Source organism: Balaenoptera ricei, chromosome X (genome assembly GCF_028023285.1).
Source record: "Balaenoptera ricei isolate mBalRic1 chromosome X, mBalRic1.hap2, whole genome shotgun sequence".
NCBI lineage: Eukaryota > Metazoa > Chordata > Mammalia > Artiodactyla > Balaenopteridae > Balaenoptera > Balaenoptera ricei.
In genome coordinates, this window is record NC_082660.1 from 37,968,521 (window position 1) to 37,983,851 (window position 15,331).

At 43.0% G+C, this 15,331-nt stretch overlaps 1 long non-coding RNA gene across 1 annotated transcript in view; it reads right to left on the bottom strand.

Annotated features, from left to right (window-relative positions):
• The window catches only part of LOC132356944 (uncharacterized), a 170,872-nt gene extending 159,167 nt beyond the window's left edge, over positions 1 to 11,705 (bottom strand). Inside the window, exon 1 of the long non-coding RNA XR_009500148.1 lies at positions 11,564 to 11,705. This is a non-coding gene — a long non-coding RNA (uncharacterized LOC132356944). The remainder of the gene's footprint in view (positions 1 to 11,563) is intronic.
• Between the last annotated feature and the right edge of the window lie 3,626 nt (positions 11,706 to 15,331).

Consider the following 15,331-nt stretch of genomic DNA (forward strand, 5'->3'; position numbering starts at 1 on the left):
TCCCCATGGGATCCACTGAGGCCTTTGTTACAACCACATCCAAACCCAACTTTTCCCTCTGCCCAATCAGGCTTCACTCACTCTCCAAAGGTACTGATTTTTACACAACTTCCCAGTAAGTTTCCTGCATGTGAATCACAGTCTCAAAAGTCTGTTTCCTGCGGTACCTGAACTGTGACGCTGTCATTCCCCGAAACAGAGAACAAGGCAGGATCAGGTACTGGGGAAGAGTCATGAGTTCAGATTTGGACATGTTCCCTTTGAAGCAACTTTGCCATATCTAAGAAATGTCAAGCAGGCAGTTGCATATATGAGAAAAAGAATAGATTTTTTCCCTCAAGCTGTTCATGATATAATCAAGAAGACACGTGCTCCAAAAAAATCCATAATATGAGGTATTATATTACATAAGGTTACAGATGACGTACTAGAGGGGTTCAGAGATGGTCAGGAAAGATTTCCTGGCAAAGGTGACATTTTTTTAATGTGATCAGTGAAGATGGGAGCAGAGGCAGAGCAATGTGAGCTAGGCCTGAAGATAAAACACTCAGAGCAAACACAGGGAGCAGTGGGCAGTTCAGTTTGAATGGAGGTCAGGTGCACAAAGGGGCTTAGAAGGACACAAGGTTAGGAAGTGTATTAAACCAGGGTTCTCCAGAGAAACAGAACCAATAGGATATGTATATGTATTGAAAGAGATTTGGTACAAGGAGTTGGCTCACATGATTATGGAGGCTGGCAAGTCCAAAATCTACAGGGTGGGCTGGCAGCCTGGAGACCCAGGAGAGCTGATGCTGCAGTTCAAGTCCAAAGGCCAGTAGGCTAGAGACCCAGGAGAGCTGGTAGTGCAGTTCTAGTCTAAAGACCAGCTACTGTAGAGCCAGGAAGACCAATGTTGCAGGTGAAGTCTGAAAGCAGTCTACTAGAGAATCCTCTGTTGCTTGGGGGAGGCTGGTTTTGTTGTTCTATTCATGCCTTCTAGTGATTAGATGAGGCCCACCAAATTAGGGAGGGCAATCTGCTTTACTCAAAGTCCACCAATTTAAATGTTAACCTTATCCAAAAACGTCCTTACAGAAACACTCAGGATAGTTTGACCAAAGATCTTGGCACCCCATGGACCAGCCAAGTTGACATGTACAGTTAACCATCACAGGAAGGTATGGGCCAGCTGAGGAAAGGCCTTGACTGCCAGAGTTTAGGCTGTGGGAACTTCTAAAGGTTTAGAGGCCAGAGGACTGGAATGAGAGAGCCTAGAGGCAGAGAGAGAACTTAGGAGACTACTGTGACCTTTTAGGCAAGAAGGAAAACAGGTAATGACAGTGAGCCTGAAGGGAAGAAACAGAGGCAAGCAATATGGAACTGACAAGACTTGGCAACTGACCAGTCCTGGGAATAAGGGAAAGTATGCAGAGAATGACATTGTAGTTTTGAACCTAGGCAACCAGGAGGATGGTGAAGCCACTGAGAGAAATGAAGGGATTGGGAGAGAGAAGATGACAGTGTCCCTGGGGGCTCCTCTGGTTGAGGAGCTTGGGGCATGTTCAGGTTTATCAATTGATCTGTAACAAACCACCCAAAAATGGTGACCTAAAACCAATAAAATATTTTGCTCACAAATCTGAGAATGACTGTACTCACATAGCTGTTCTCACTCCATATAATGATGCACTGTATTAACTTTGTGTTGGTAACAGGAAATTAATTCTTCACATAAGAATTATTAAATGGCTAATGAAAGCAAACATTTCTGCATATTACCTACCGAACTTTTTTTAAATTCAGCACCAGTTTTATCTACTGACACTGATTAATTTTAGATCCTACTTCATTGCCCTAAAAGAAAATTATCTACTGTGTGTACCTCTCCTGTGCTCAGAAAGCATTCTGAGTTAGAGTATGAAGTGTCTAACATGTTTTAAAAGTAGAACTTGGTTGAATGTAAAATGGATGGCTAGTGGGAAGCAGCCGCATAGCACAGGGAGATCAGCTTGGTGCTTTGTGACCACCTAGAGGGGTGGGATAGGGAGGGTGGGAGGGAGATGCAAGAGGGAGGGGATATGGGGATATATGTATACATATAGGTGATTCACTTTGTTGTACAGCAGAAACTAACACAACATTGTAAAGCAATTATACTCCAATAAAGATGTTACATATATATATAAAATAAGTAGAACTTGGTTGAATTACCTATCTTTTAAATTAATTTTAGATTTCCCTTTGATTGTAGTTTTATTGGATTTTATTAAGTATTCTAGATCCAGCTGAAAATTTTTAAATAACTTTATTCAGTCATAACTTACTACCATAAAGTTCACCCTATTTTTAAATGTGCAATGCAGTGATTTGTAGTAAATTTATTGAGTTGTGCAGCCATCACCACATAAAGTTTTAGAATTTTTGTATCATCCCAGCCCCAGGCAACCACTGCCTCTACAGATTTCCCTTTTCTGGACTTTTCATATAAATGGAATTACACAATATATGTTCTTTTGAGTCTGGCTTCTTTCACTTAGCATGATGCTGTCAAGGTTCATGCATGTTATAGCATGCATCAATACTTCATTATTTTTTATAGCAAAATAATATTCCACTGTATGTATATACCACATTTTGTTTATCTATTCATCAGTGGGTGGGTGTTTGGGTTGTTTCCACCTTTGAGCTATTATGAATAATGCTGCTGTGAATATCTACATGCATCTATCTTTGTGTGGACATAAGCTTTCATTTCTCTTGTGTAGATACCTAAGAGTGGAATGGCTGGGTCATATGGTAAATTTATATTTAACTTTTTAAGAAACTACCAAACAATTTTCCAAAGTTATTGTACCATTTTTTCTTACCTACCACCAGTAGGGTTCCTATTTCTCCACCACATTCTTGCCAGCATTTGTTACCGTCTGTCATTTTTATTCTAGCCAGCCTAGTGAGCATGAAATTGTATCTCATGGTTCTGATTCGCATTTCCGTCATAACAATGATGTTAAGCATCTTTTCATGTGCTTAATTAGCCATTTGTACATTGTCTTTGGTGAAATATCTATTCAAATCCTTTGCTCATTTTTAATTGGGTTGTTTGTCTTTTTAAAATTGAGTTGTGGGCTTCACTGGTGGCGCAGTGGTTAAGAGTCCGCCTGCCAATGCAGGGGACACAGGTTCGAGCCCTGGTCCGGGAAGATCCCACATGCTGAGAAGCAACTAAGGCCGCATGCCACAACTACTGAAGCCCACGCGCCTAGAGCCTGTGCTCCACAACAAGAGAAGCCGCCACAATAAGAAGCCCGCACACCGCAACAAAGAGTAGCCCCCGCTCGCTGCAACTAGACGAGCCCACGCGCAGCAACAAAGACCCAACGCAGCCGAAAATAAATAAATAAATAAACTTATTTTTTTAAAAAATTGAGTTGTAAGAGTTCTTTACTCTGGGTTGAAACTGAATATAATCAATAATCACCTTTCTAGAGTACAATATGGTATTATGTTCCAAATGCCCTAGAACTTTATTTTTGTTTATCCCTCCAAGTGGGCATCGTGGTGGATACTGTGATGCACCACCCAGATCTTTCTTCTTCTTGTCCAACTTCAAGAGTATGGTCAGCAGACAGCCCTTATGTATCAGCCCTCCGGGGTCTGCCTCAGCTGCAGAGAACCACCAGGGCAGCCCACATCCAATGACTGATCAATGCAGGGGTATAAAGTTCTGGCCATATCCACCCAGCTCTGGACAACTCTGCAGGGCTATTCTAACTCCAGCACTCCCTGTAGGGTCAGCCAAGTCTGTCACCAGCCTTGCATTTGAGCTTAACTTCTCCCTCTTCCCAGTCCTGCTTTCTTCCCCTCCCCTCCACAGGTGATTTCAAGAGCACTTTTCCCAGCTTTACTGAGATATAACTGACATATAACGTTGTGTAATTGAAGGTGTATGATGTGCTGACTTGATATATTTGAATATTGCAAAACGCATATTTTAGCATTTTAGCATTAGCCAACACCTCCAACCTATCACATAATTACTACTTCTTTGTTGTGGTGAAAACATTTAAGATCTACTCTCCTAGCAACATTCAAATATATAATACAGTATTATTAGCTCTAATCATCATGTTGTACATTAGATCCCCAGAACCTGTTAATCCTATAACTGGAAGTTTATACCCTTTGACTAACATCTCCCCATTTCTCCCAACCCCAGCCCCTGGTAACCACCATTCTACTCTCTGTTTCTCTGAGTTCAGCTTTCTTTTTTTTTTTTTTTTTTAACATCTTTATTGGAGTATAATTGCTTTACAATGGTGTGTTAGTTTCTGCTTTATAACAAAGTGAATCAGTTATACATATACATATATCCCCACATCTCTTCCCTCTTGCGTCTCTTCAGCTTTCTTAGATTCCACAGATAAGTGATATCACACAGTATTTGTCTTTCTCTGTCTGACTTATTTCACTTAGCATAATGCCCTCAAGGTTAATCCAAGTTTCACAAATGACAGGATTTCCTTCTTTCTCATGGCTGAATATGTGTGTGTATGCGTGCGTGTATCACATCTTTATCCATTCATCCATTAAGGGATACTTTGGTTGTTTCCATATCTTGGCTAATGTGAATAACGCTGCAATGAACATAGGAGTGCAGATATCTTTTTGAGATACGGATTTCATCTCCTTAGGGGACATATGCAGAAGTAGGATTGCTGGTTCATATGGTAGTTCTATTTTTAGTTTTTTGAAGAACCTCCATACTGCTTTTCAAAATGGCTATACCAATTTACATTCCCACCAACAGTACACGAGGGTTTCCTTTGCTCCACATCCTCACCAACTCTTAACTCTTGTCTTCTTGATAAAAGCCATTCTAATGGGTGTGAGGTGATATCTCACTGTGATTTTGATTTACATTTCCCTGATAATTAATGATGTCAAGCACCTTTTCATATGTCTGTTGGCCTTTTTTATGTTTTCTTTCAAAAAATGTCTATTCAGGTCCTTTGCCCATTTTTTAATTGGACTTTGTTGGGTTTTGCTACTGTGTGAGTTCTTTATATATTTTTGATATTAACCCCATCAGATCTATGATTTGCAAATATTTTCTTCCATTCCGTAGGCTGCCTTTTCATTTTGTTGATTGTTTCTTTGGCTGTGTAGAAGCTTTTTAGGTTGCTGTAGTCTCACTTGTTTACTTTTTATTTTGTTGCTTGAGCTTTTGGTATCATATCCAGGAAATCACTGCCAAGACCAATGTCCAGGAGCTTTTTCCCTACATTTTCCTCCAGGAGTTTTACAGTTTTAGGTCTTATGTTTAAGTCTTTAATCCATTTTGAGTTAATTTTTCTTAGTGGTGTAAGACAGGGATCCAATTTCATTCTTCTACATGTGGTTATCCAGTTTTCCCAATACCATTTGTTGAAAAACTGTTCTTTCCCCATTGAGTATTCTTGGCTCCCTTGTCAAATATTAGTTGACCATACATGTGTGAGTTTATTTCCAGGCTCTCAATTCTGTTGCATTGGTCTATGTGTCTATTTTTACAGCAGTACCATACTGTTTTGATTACTATAGCTTTATAGTATAGTTTGAAATCAGGGAATACGATGCCTCCAACTTTGTTCTTCTCTCTCAGAATTGCTTTGGCTATTGGGGATCTTTTGTGGCTCCACCTTTCATACATATTTTAGGATTTTTTTCTCTTTTTTTTTTTGGCCATGCCACACGGCATGTGCGATCTTAGTTCCCCGACCAGGGATCAAACCCACACCCCCTGCATTGGAAGCATGCAGTCTTAACCACTGGACTGCCAGGGAAGTCCCAGGATTGTTTTTTCTATTTCTGTGAAAAATGCCATTGGAATTTTGATAGAGATTGCACTGAATCTATAGATTGCTTTGGGTAGTATGGACATTTTAACAATATTAATTTTTCCAATCCATGAGCACAGAATCTTTCTATTTATTTGTGTCTTCAATTTCTTTCATCAAAGTCTTATAGATTTCAGTATACACATCTTTCAACCCCTTGGTTAAATTTATTCCTAAGTATTTTATAGTTCTGATGCTATTATGAACAGGATTTTTTTTTTCTTTTTCAGATGTTTTGTTGTTAGTATATAAAAATCCAACTGTTTTCTGTGTGTCAACTTTGTATCCTGCAACTTTCCTGAATCTGTTGATTACTGCCAGCAGTTTTTTGTGGAGTCTTTAGGATTTTCTATATATAAGATAATATCATCTGCACACAAAGACAATTTTACTTCTTCCTTTTTGTTTTGGATACCTTTTATTTCTTTTGCTTGCCTAATTGCCAAGAGCACTTCTTAATTAACATCCTACACACTAAACTCCATCTCAGAATCAGCTCCCTGGAGAAGCCAACCTCCAACAGGCAGCTTTCATTTCAACTCCACAGAGATTGGCACATGCACACACACACCCATGCACACATACTATCACCTGATTGGCCCAGAAATGAGCACACAACACAAGATGCATGAATCAGAGCCCTTCCCTGGGAGTACTGAACTTGGGAATCTGAGAGACTAAGTTGCTGCCCTTCTCTGGTGCAAACCTGGACAATAGGAGGGTAGGAAAGAGTAACACAGGGACTTCCCTGGTGGCTCAGTGGTTAAGAATCTGCCTGCCAATGCAGGGGACACAGGTTCGAGCCCTGGTCCGGGAAGATCCCACATGCTGCGGAGCAACTAAGCCCGTGCACCACAACTACTGAGCCTGCACTCTAGAGCCCGCAAGCCACAACTACTGAGCCCCTGTGCCACAACTACTGAAGCCAGCACGCCTAGAGCCCGTGCTCTGCAACAAGAAAAGCCACTGCAATGAGAAGCCCGTGCACCGCAAGGAAGAGTAGCCCCTGCTCGCCGCAACTAGAGAAAGCCCGCGCATAGCAACGAAGACCCAACATAGCCAAAAATAAATAAATTTTTAAATAAAAGGAGTAACACAGTATGTCTGGTTGCTCACTCCTTGCATGTCTCCAAGGGAACCTAGAGCCATGATCAAGCATTGCCCAGCACCTGGGAACATAGGTTTTTTTATGTTAATGATTGATGATTTCGTTGTGTACACCTGGAGCAATGAACCATGCTGTACCACCCTGTCAGGATTGCTTTGCACAAACAGCAGGATTGATGATATGCACCTAAAGGGAAACAGCTGTCCAGCTGGGCTCTGTGAGGAGATGAAGGGAGCAGGAATGTCCATCTCTAAAGCACGCCATCTACCATCAAGACAACTGTACATCTGCCTTCTCCAAGCTCCATAGTGAAGCCAGCAAGTCTCCTACAGTCTTTTGATCTTAGATCCAGACCAGAGAATAGTAAATGGCAACCTGGAGACTAATATCTCTGCCTTGGCAATCATTTTTTCTCCTAGAACAGATCTACCACAAGAACTCAGAACACATCCAACTGTCCCAGAATCATCTCAGTTACACATGTCTGTATTATCCACAGGTAAATTTTGAACCTAGAAGCTTTTTTTAAAATTTATTTATTTATTTTTGGGGTTTCTTGGCTGCATTGGGTCTTCGTTGCTGCGCGCAGGCTTTCTCTAGTTGCAGTGCGCAGGCTTCTCATTGCAGTGTTTTCTCTTGTGGAGCACGGGCTCTAGGCACATGGGCTTCAGTAGCTGTGTCACGCAGGCTCAGGAGTTGTGGCTCATGGGCTCTAGAGCACAGGCTCAGTAGTTGTGGCACATAGGCTTAGTTGCTCCGTGGCATGTGGGATCTTCCCAGACCACGGCTTGAACCCGTGTCCCCTGCATTGGCAGATGGATTCTTAACCACTGCGCCACTGGGGAAGCCCCCTAGAAGCTTTTTTAATCTCTTTGTTGTTAACTAATGTATAATCAAGAAAAGTAGGGAGAGTGTTCATGAATGGCCAAGTCATAAAACAATGACTTCTTCCTTAAACGTTTATTACTTTCTCTAATCATAAAAGTAATATTCACTGTAAAAAAAAAAAAAATCTTAGAAAATACAGAAAAGTACAAAGGAGAAAAAAAAGTCACCCATAATTCCACCACTCAGGGACCATTTCAAATATATTGGTTAATATGTTTTTTTTAATAAATTTATTTATTTTTGACTGCATTGGGTCTTTGTTGCTGCACGCAGGCTTTCGCTAGTTGCGGTGAGCAGGCATTACTCTTCATTGCGGTGCACAGGCTACTCATTGCGGTGTCTTCTCTTGTTGCGGAACATGGGCTCTAGGCATGCAGGCTTCAGCAGTTGTGGCACGTGGGCTCAGTAGTTGTGGCACACGGGCTTAATTGCTCTGCGGCATGTGGGATCTTCCCGGACCAGGGCTCGAACCTGTGTCCCCTGCATTGGCAGGCAGATTCTTAACCACTGTGCCACCAGGGAAGCCCGTTAATATGGTTTTAATGTTTCTCCTTGCACACACATAGATATGCACATATTACTTACAAAACTAGGATCCCACTAAACATGCTATTTTGAAACCTGCTTCTCTCATTCAACAAATATGTGCCCTTGTCATCATTTCTAATGGCTGCATTAAAAAGAAGCATTATTAACCTACTTAGTCACTCTCTCACCGTCAGACAACCAAGCTGCCTCCCAATCTTTGTTAGTATAAAAAAATGCTGCTAAGGACATGCCCGCACATATACCCTTATACACTTTTCGGTTTATATTTGCTACTCAGGTGACCCCACGTCCTCCAGCATGCACAGTTCATCTTTTCCTTTAATATCTAAGTAGAATGCTAATGACTCCATCCCACAAACAAAGGGAAGTCCAGCGCCTCCCCCCAAGGTCTCCAAGGGGCCTCAGGGAGGTTCCATTTCTCCTGGTCACCTCTCACTCTGTTTTCCTGTTTATCCCTCTAAGCATTTCACCTTCTTGGGCAGCTGCAGCCTTTCAACATGACTGTCTCTGTTCCTTCATCTGTGCAAAGTGTCACTAATGCATGGCAGCCACATAGAGCGGACTTATACCGATGTTTAGAGGCAATGAAAGCCAATCACATCACAGCAGGAAATAACTTCAAATTTACACCAGATATTACTGTCCCTAGGAAGGTGCTGGCCATTCTCCACCACATGGGGACTTCTCATTGATGATGTTCCTTCATGGACCTTGATGTCCTGCCATGTTCCTGGGACCTTCAGCTGTCTCCACTGACTTCATGTCTTCTCTTTCTCTGTACCTAAACTCCTCACCTCCTCACTCCAGTAGCCCTGAAAATTTCAAGTGCTTTTTACTTTATTATTTAATTCCTCCCACACCCTAGGCAACCACTTCCTCCTCAAGACATTTCCTTCATTTGGCTTCCAGGACACTACATTCTCCTGGTCTTCTTCCATCCTCACTGGTCACTCCTTCTCATCCCCATAACTGGTTCACTGTCCTCTTCCTGACTTCTAAACATGGAGGTGTCCCAGGACCCAGACTTTAGACCTCTTTTCTATCTTTCTACCTTTATACTCCTGGGTGATCTCATCCACTCTAAAGGCTTTAAGTACCATCTCTACACTAATGACTCTCAAATTTATGTCTTCTGCCCTGACCTCCAGACTCATATGCCCAACTGCCTACTCCACATCCTCACTGGATGGTTAATATGCATCTCAAACTTAATCTTTGCAAAACTTGTTCCTCACCTGGTAGTCCCCATCTCAGGAAATGGCAGCTCTGTGTATCCACTTGCTCAGGCCAAAACTTTGGAGTCATCCTTGACCCTTGTATTTCTATCAACACCTCACATTTGACCTGGTAGCAAATCCTGTCAGCTCCTTCTTCAAAGTGTATGCTGGTTCTGACTACCTCTCACCTCCTCCACCACTAACCTGCCCTGATCCCAGCCTCCTGATAGCCTCCTTCCTTTATGGACCACTGCAACAGATCATACATGATCTGTTTCCACTCTTGCCCATCTATAACTTATTCTGCATTAATATACCTTCAGTATTTAAGCCAGCAAAAGTCATGCTCCAATTCAAAGCTTTCTAATGACTTCCCATCTGACTTGACCCAAATCAAAATCCAATGTGGTGGGCTGCCCTGGTGGCACAGTGGTTAAGAATCCGCCTGCCAATCCAGGGGACATGGGTTCGAGCCCTGGTCCGGGAAGAGCCCACATGCCGCAGAGCAACTAAGCCCGAGCGCCACAACTACTAAGCCTGTGTTCTAGAGCCCGCAAGCCACAACTACCGAAGCCCGTGCGCCTAGAGCCCGTGCTCCGCAACGAGAAAAGCCACCACAATGAGAGGTCCACGCACCACAACGAAGAGTAGCCCCCGCTCGCCGCAACTAGAGAAAAGCCCGCACACAGCAACAAAGACCCAACGCAACCAAAAATAAATAAATAAATAAATTTATTTTAAAAAAGAGAGAGAGAGAGGAGACTGTAGAAACCCTGATCTCACTTGCATAGTGGAGAGAAATGTTTTTGGGTTTTTAAAATTAATTAATTTATTTATTTTATCTTTTGGCTTTGGTGGGGGAGCAGCTGCAGGAGAGGAAAGGGAAGCCAAGCGGAGAACAAGGGAAGAACCAGGTACCGGAGGCTGACCTGTCTGGAGCAGCAGAGGAGAGGCAGGGGGATTCCCCAGGAGCAGCCTGTGATGTCACCAGAGGGAAGAGGGCTGAGGTGGGGAAGCCAGCCAAGGTGCGGACTCTGCAAGCTGCCCACGGGGCCAGGAGGCGAACACCTCTGATTTCGTCAAAAGCAGAACTGAATCAGTGAGATAACTATACCTCAAAGACACGCTGCAGTTATTTCAGCAGAGTCAGGGGAAACGGGGTGTCAGCCCAACTCGACAGAGCTACTTGACCTTGGCAGTGCTTATTGCCAGTTGGAGGTGAGACATTCAATATAACAAATGGCTTTCCACAGTCCTCTCATTACGTTCACATTAAAGTCCTACTTTGGGGGCTTCCCTGGTGGCGCAGTGGTTGAGAATCTGCCTGCCAATGCAGGGGACACGGGTTCGAGCCCTGGTCTGGGAAGATCCCACATGCCGCGGAGCGACTGGGCCCGTGAACCACAATTACTGAGCCTGCGCGTCTGGAGCCTGTGCTCCGCAACAAGAGAGGCCGCGATAGTGAGAGGCCCGCGCACCGCGATGAAGAGTGGCCCCCGCTTGCCACAACTAGAGAGAAGGGCCTCGCAAAGAAACGAAGACCCAACACAGCCATAAATAAATAAATAAATAAATAATTTTTTTAAAAAAAGAGGAGTGTTTGCAACTTCCTATACATTTATAAAATCCTACTTTGACTCACAGACATGGAAAACAAACTTATGGTTACTAAAGGGGACAGGTGCGGGAGGGACAAATTAAAAGTTGGGATTAAAATATACACACTACTATATATAAAACAGATAACCAACAAGGACCTACTGTATAGCACAGGGAACTCTACTCAATTTCTTATAATAACCTATAATGGAAAAGAATCTGAAAAAGAATAGATGTATATATAACTGAATCACTTTGCTATACACTTGAAAATAACACAACATTGTAAATCGACTACATTTCAATAGTAATTTTTTAAAGATAAAATAAAAATAAAATCCTACCTCAACCAGTTGAATGATGGAAGCGAAAACCGTGCTCGCCAATTTTGTGTTGATTTTCCCACAACTTGAAAAGGGGAGCAGTGCCAGGCTCATGTTTATTTACGCAGGGCTGGGATATGTGTTTTACACACATCTTCTTATTTAAACACCAGTCACCTGATGAGCAAATACAAATCCTCTTTTACACAGAAGAATTCGATGCTCAGAATTCAGGTTGTTTTGCAAGGTCACACAGTTACTGAGGAAGCTGAGTTTCCAAGTCAGGACCCTCAGACCCCAGCACCTGTGCTCTTTGTTTCAAGTGACCTTAATATACTCTGTATTTGTGAAATTCAGAACATGAAACTCAGTGGAGGGCGGTCCACTTGGAGAAGAAACACAGTGGCCACTAAAGCCACGTAGGGGAGGGCAGGTGCTGTACCAATCTGGCAAGAACACCTCAGGATCTTAAGTGACAACAGACCGACCACGAGGCATAAGATGTAGCAACGTGGCTTTCAAAAGGTCTGCCACAATAATCATTCTTTGCTTCTATTGCACAGTTGGCACACCAATATTTTGAACAGTTTATCATGAAAATTTCCAAGCAAACACAAAAATAAAGAGCATGACAAACCCCGAGGTGCCCCTCACCCAGCTTCACTTGCCTTTAACATTTGTCGGTGTTGCTATGACCTTTGAGAACCTGATGAAAACCATGGGCCCCACCTCCGCCAAGATAATGCTCAGACACACAGTCGTTTGTACATTTTCAGAGGGGCTGTGGACTCCTGAGGTGCATTCATGGATCTCCTGCGACACACGGATCCCAGGTTAGGAGGCCTGGGCTGCAAGGATGCAGCGGCATTACAGGATGTGGAGACCACGCCCCCATACAGTTCATCAGCAAGTTCTGTTGACCCTCCAAATAAATCTCCAGCAGCTCGCCTTCTCTTTCTTTGCCGCCGCCATCATCTCCTGCCTGGACTCCTATAAAGCCTCCTAATGAAACCCTGGGTAATCATTAGTCAAATCCATTTCACCTGCCTTCACTAATCAAGGTCGTTTTAAGACTTGCAAATCCTCCAAGTAGCAAGTAGGCTAAATAATAAGGTGTTCGCCAGAGTTGTTTTCCAAGATCTTGGAATCAGCTGTGTCTAGTTTGAGCAGGGCTCGTTAAGACTGAACAGGGCCAGAGTTACTTAGTTTTCCTGAGTCCCTCCCATGTGTATATTATTAAATGTTTGCTGGATTTTCTTCCTGTTTAAAAAAAAAAAAGACTTTATAGGACCACTGAGACCCTCCAACTGGGCATGCAGAAATGTCCTGCTCAGTGACCTTTTGACAGCAGAGGGCCAAAAACTCCACCCCCAGGTCATGTTAAGAACCTCCATTTTTGAACATGCAGAGGCCTGTAGCTTAGTTACACCGGCGCAGAACTAAGATTACAGCACCTTTTTCCAATCACCTTTCCCCACACCTCAGCCATGCCCTGCTGCTTTATTCTTTATCCCATAAATACCCTGAGCCCCTTGTTCCTTGTTCTCCCGTCTCCTCGCTTGGCTGCCTTGAGAATAAACCCTCTCTTCACTGCAAACCTGGGCAAAATGATCCTGGTTCAGTAACACTAACTGGTCTAGGGAGACCAGGGCTCCGCTCTTGCCCACCCTACAGTCAGGCCGTGTCATTTACTGGCTTGAAGCCCTTGGAAGAGTTCCCATCGCTCTATGAGTGAAATCTAAAGCCCTTACCCCAGTGTGCCCCAGAGTGCAGGGCACTGAGAGCTTCTGCACCCCTCTGCTTTCATCTCACATTCCTTTCATCTGCTCTCACTACTCTCCAGTCATCTTAGCTTTTGTAGGGGAGGAAACAATTTTCCCTCTACCCTTCTAGGTTCTTGGCTGAGACACCCTCTACCCCCCGTAATAAAAAAACAGATTAACAGGAGAAAAATGAACTTTAATAACATGCATGCCTCTCGTATACATGAGAGAGACCCAGGAAAACTGAGTTACTCCCCAAAATGGCCCAAGCCATCACCTTAAATCCCATCTCCAGCTAAAGACAAAGGAAGATGCTGGGGGTGGGCGGTGGGGCCATTTATGGGAGGTTGTCAGGAAAAGCAGAGGTATGGTTGTTATGCTGACATATCACTGCCATCTCCATTGTTAAGAGTTTCTAGAGGTTTAGTTATTCTCCTCTCCCTGGTACAGAGAGGGAGACACCCTTACAAATGGAGATTTCCCTTATAAATGTAAATGTCTCTTACAAAAGGGTAACTTCTAGTAAATTTTCAGAGCTTTTCCTATGCCTGTTGTTTCTTAAAAATAACCAGCTCAAAATAATTCTTACGCCAAAGAGACATATTTTGAGGTGACAAATTCTGCTCCCCTTCACCTTCCAGCAATTAAAACACACCAAGCTCTTCCCTGCTTCAGGTCCTTTGCACTTACTGTCTCCCAAGCCTATAAGTCAAGTTTTCCCCCTATTTCATACACAGCTGGCTCCCTTATATCTCAACTTATATATCACCTCTTCCCTTACCACCCTAGTCAGAGTACCCTCCACTCCCCCCCACCCTCTCACCCCACCTCCACTCCGTACACCCTGATTCTACATCACAATGTTCTGTTTATTTTTTTTCACAGCACTTACCATAGCTGGAATTATTTTTACAGATTCACTTGATCATTGGCCATCTCCCAAGTAGGCTATAAGCTCAAAACAGCAGGCCCCAGATTTCTTAACCCTACTACCATCCTACATCCAGAGAAGTGCCTGCCATAGAGTAGGCACTCAGTAACTATTTGCGCTTATTCTTAAACTTGCCTTCTGTCAAGATTAGTCCTGATTGAACCCTTAGGACCTTGTGTCAAGTCTGGTTTCCTGGATAAAGGAAAATGGTGAAGAACCTGAAGATGTAGGAGGAGCAAAGGTAGATGTATTAGTCAACTCGGGCTGCCATAACAAAATACCATAGACTGAGTAGCTTAAACAACAGACATTTATTTTCTCACAGTTCTGGAAACTGGAAGTCTGAGATCAAGGTGCCAATATGGCCAGGTTCAGGTAAGAGCTCTCTCCCTGGCTTGCAGATGACTGCTTTCTCACTGTGTCCTCACATGGCTGAGACAGAGAGCAAGAGTGAAGAGAGAGAGAAAGATTTCACCTCTACTCTTATAAGGGCACCAATCCCATCATGAGGGCCCCACCCTCATGACCCCATCTAATCCTAATGACCTCCCAAAGGCTCCAGCTCCAAATACCATCACATTGGGGGTTAGGGCTTCAACATATGAATTTGGGGGGGGATACAATTCAGTCCATAGCAGTAGTAGAATTCATTAGAAAAGAAATGAATTCATGGACTTTGAGCATGGACCCAACCACCATCCCATTCATTCATTTAACAAACATCTGTTGACTATCTACTATGAACCAAAGTTATGGTGTTGAGCTTTCTCTACACCTTCTCTATGTAAGCATAGAGAAGATAGTGCTGGCACTCAAGGAGAGATTAAACTTATAAGCAGACATTATAATAAATATGGTGAGCAGTAAACTGGAGATTTGTACAAAATGCCATTGGAGTACAAAAGAAGAAGTAATGGGTTCCATCTGGGGAGGCAGGAAAGGCTTCACGGAGGAGGTAACTTTCACTTGAAAAATGAGCAAAACTCATATTGTAACTAGACTTATCGTGGTGATCATTTTGAAATGTATAGAAATACCAAATCACTATGTTGTGTAATAGGAACTAACATAGTGTTGAAGGTCAGTTATCCTTCA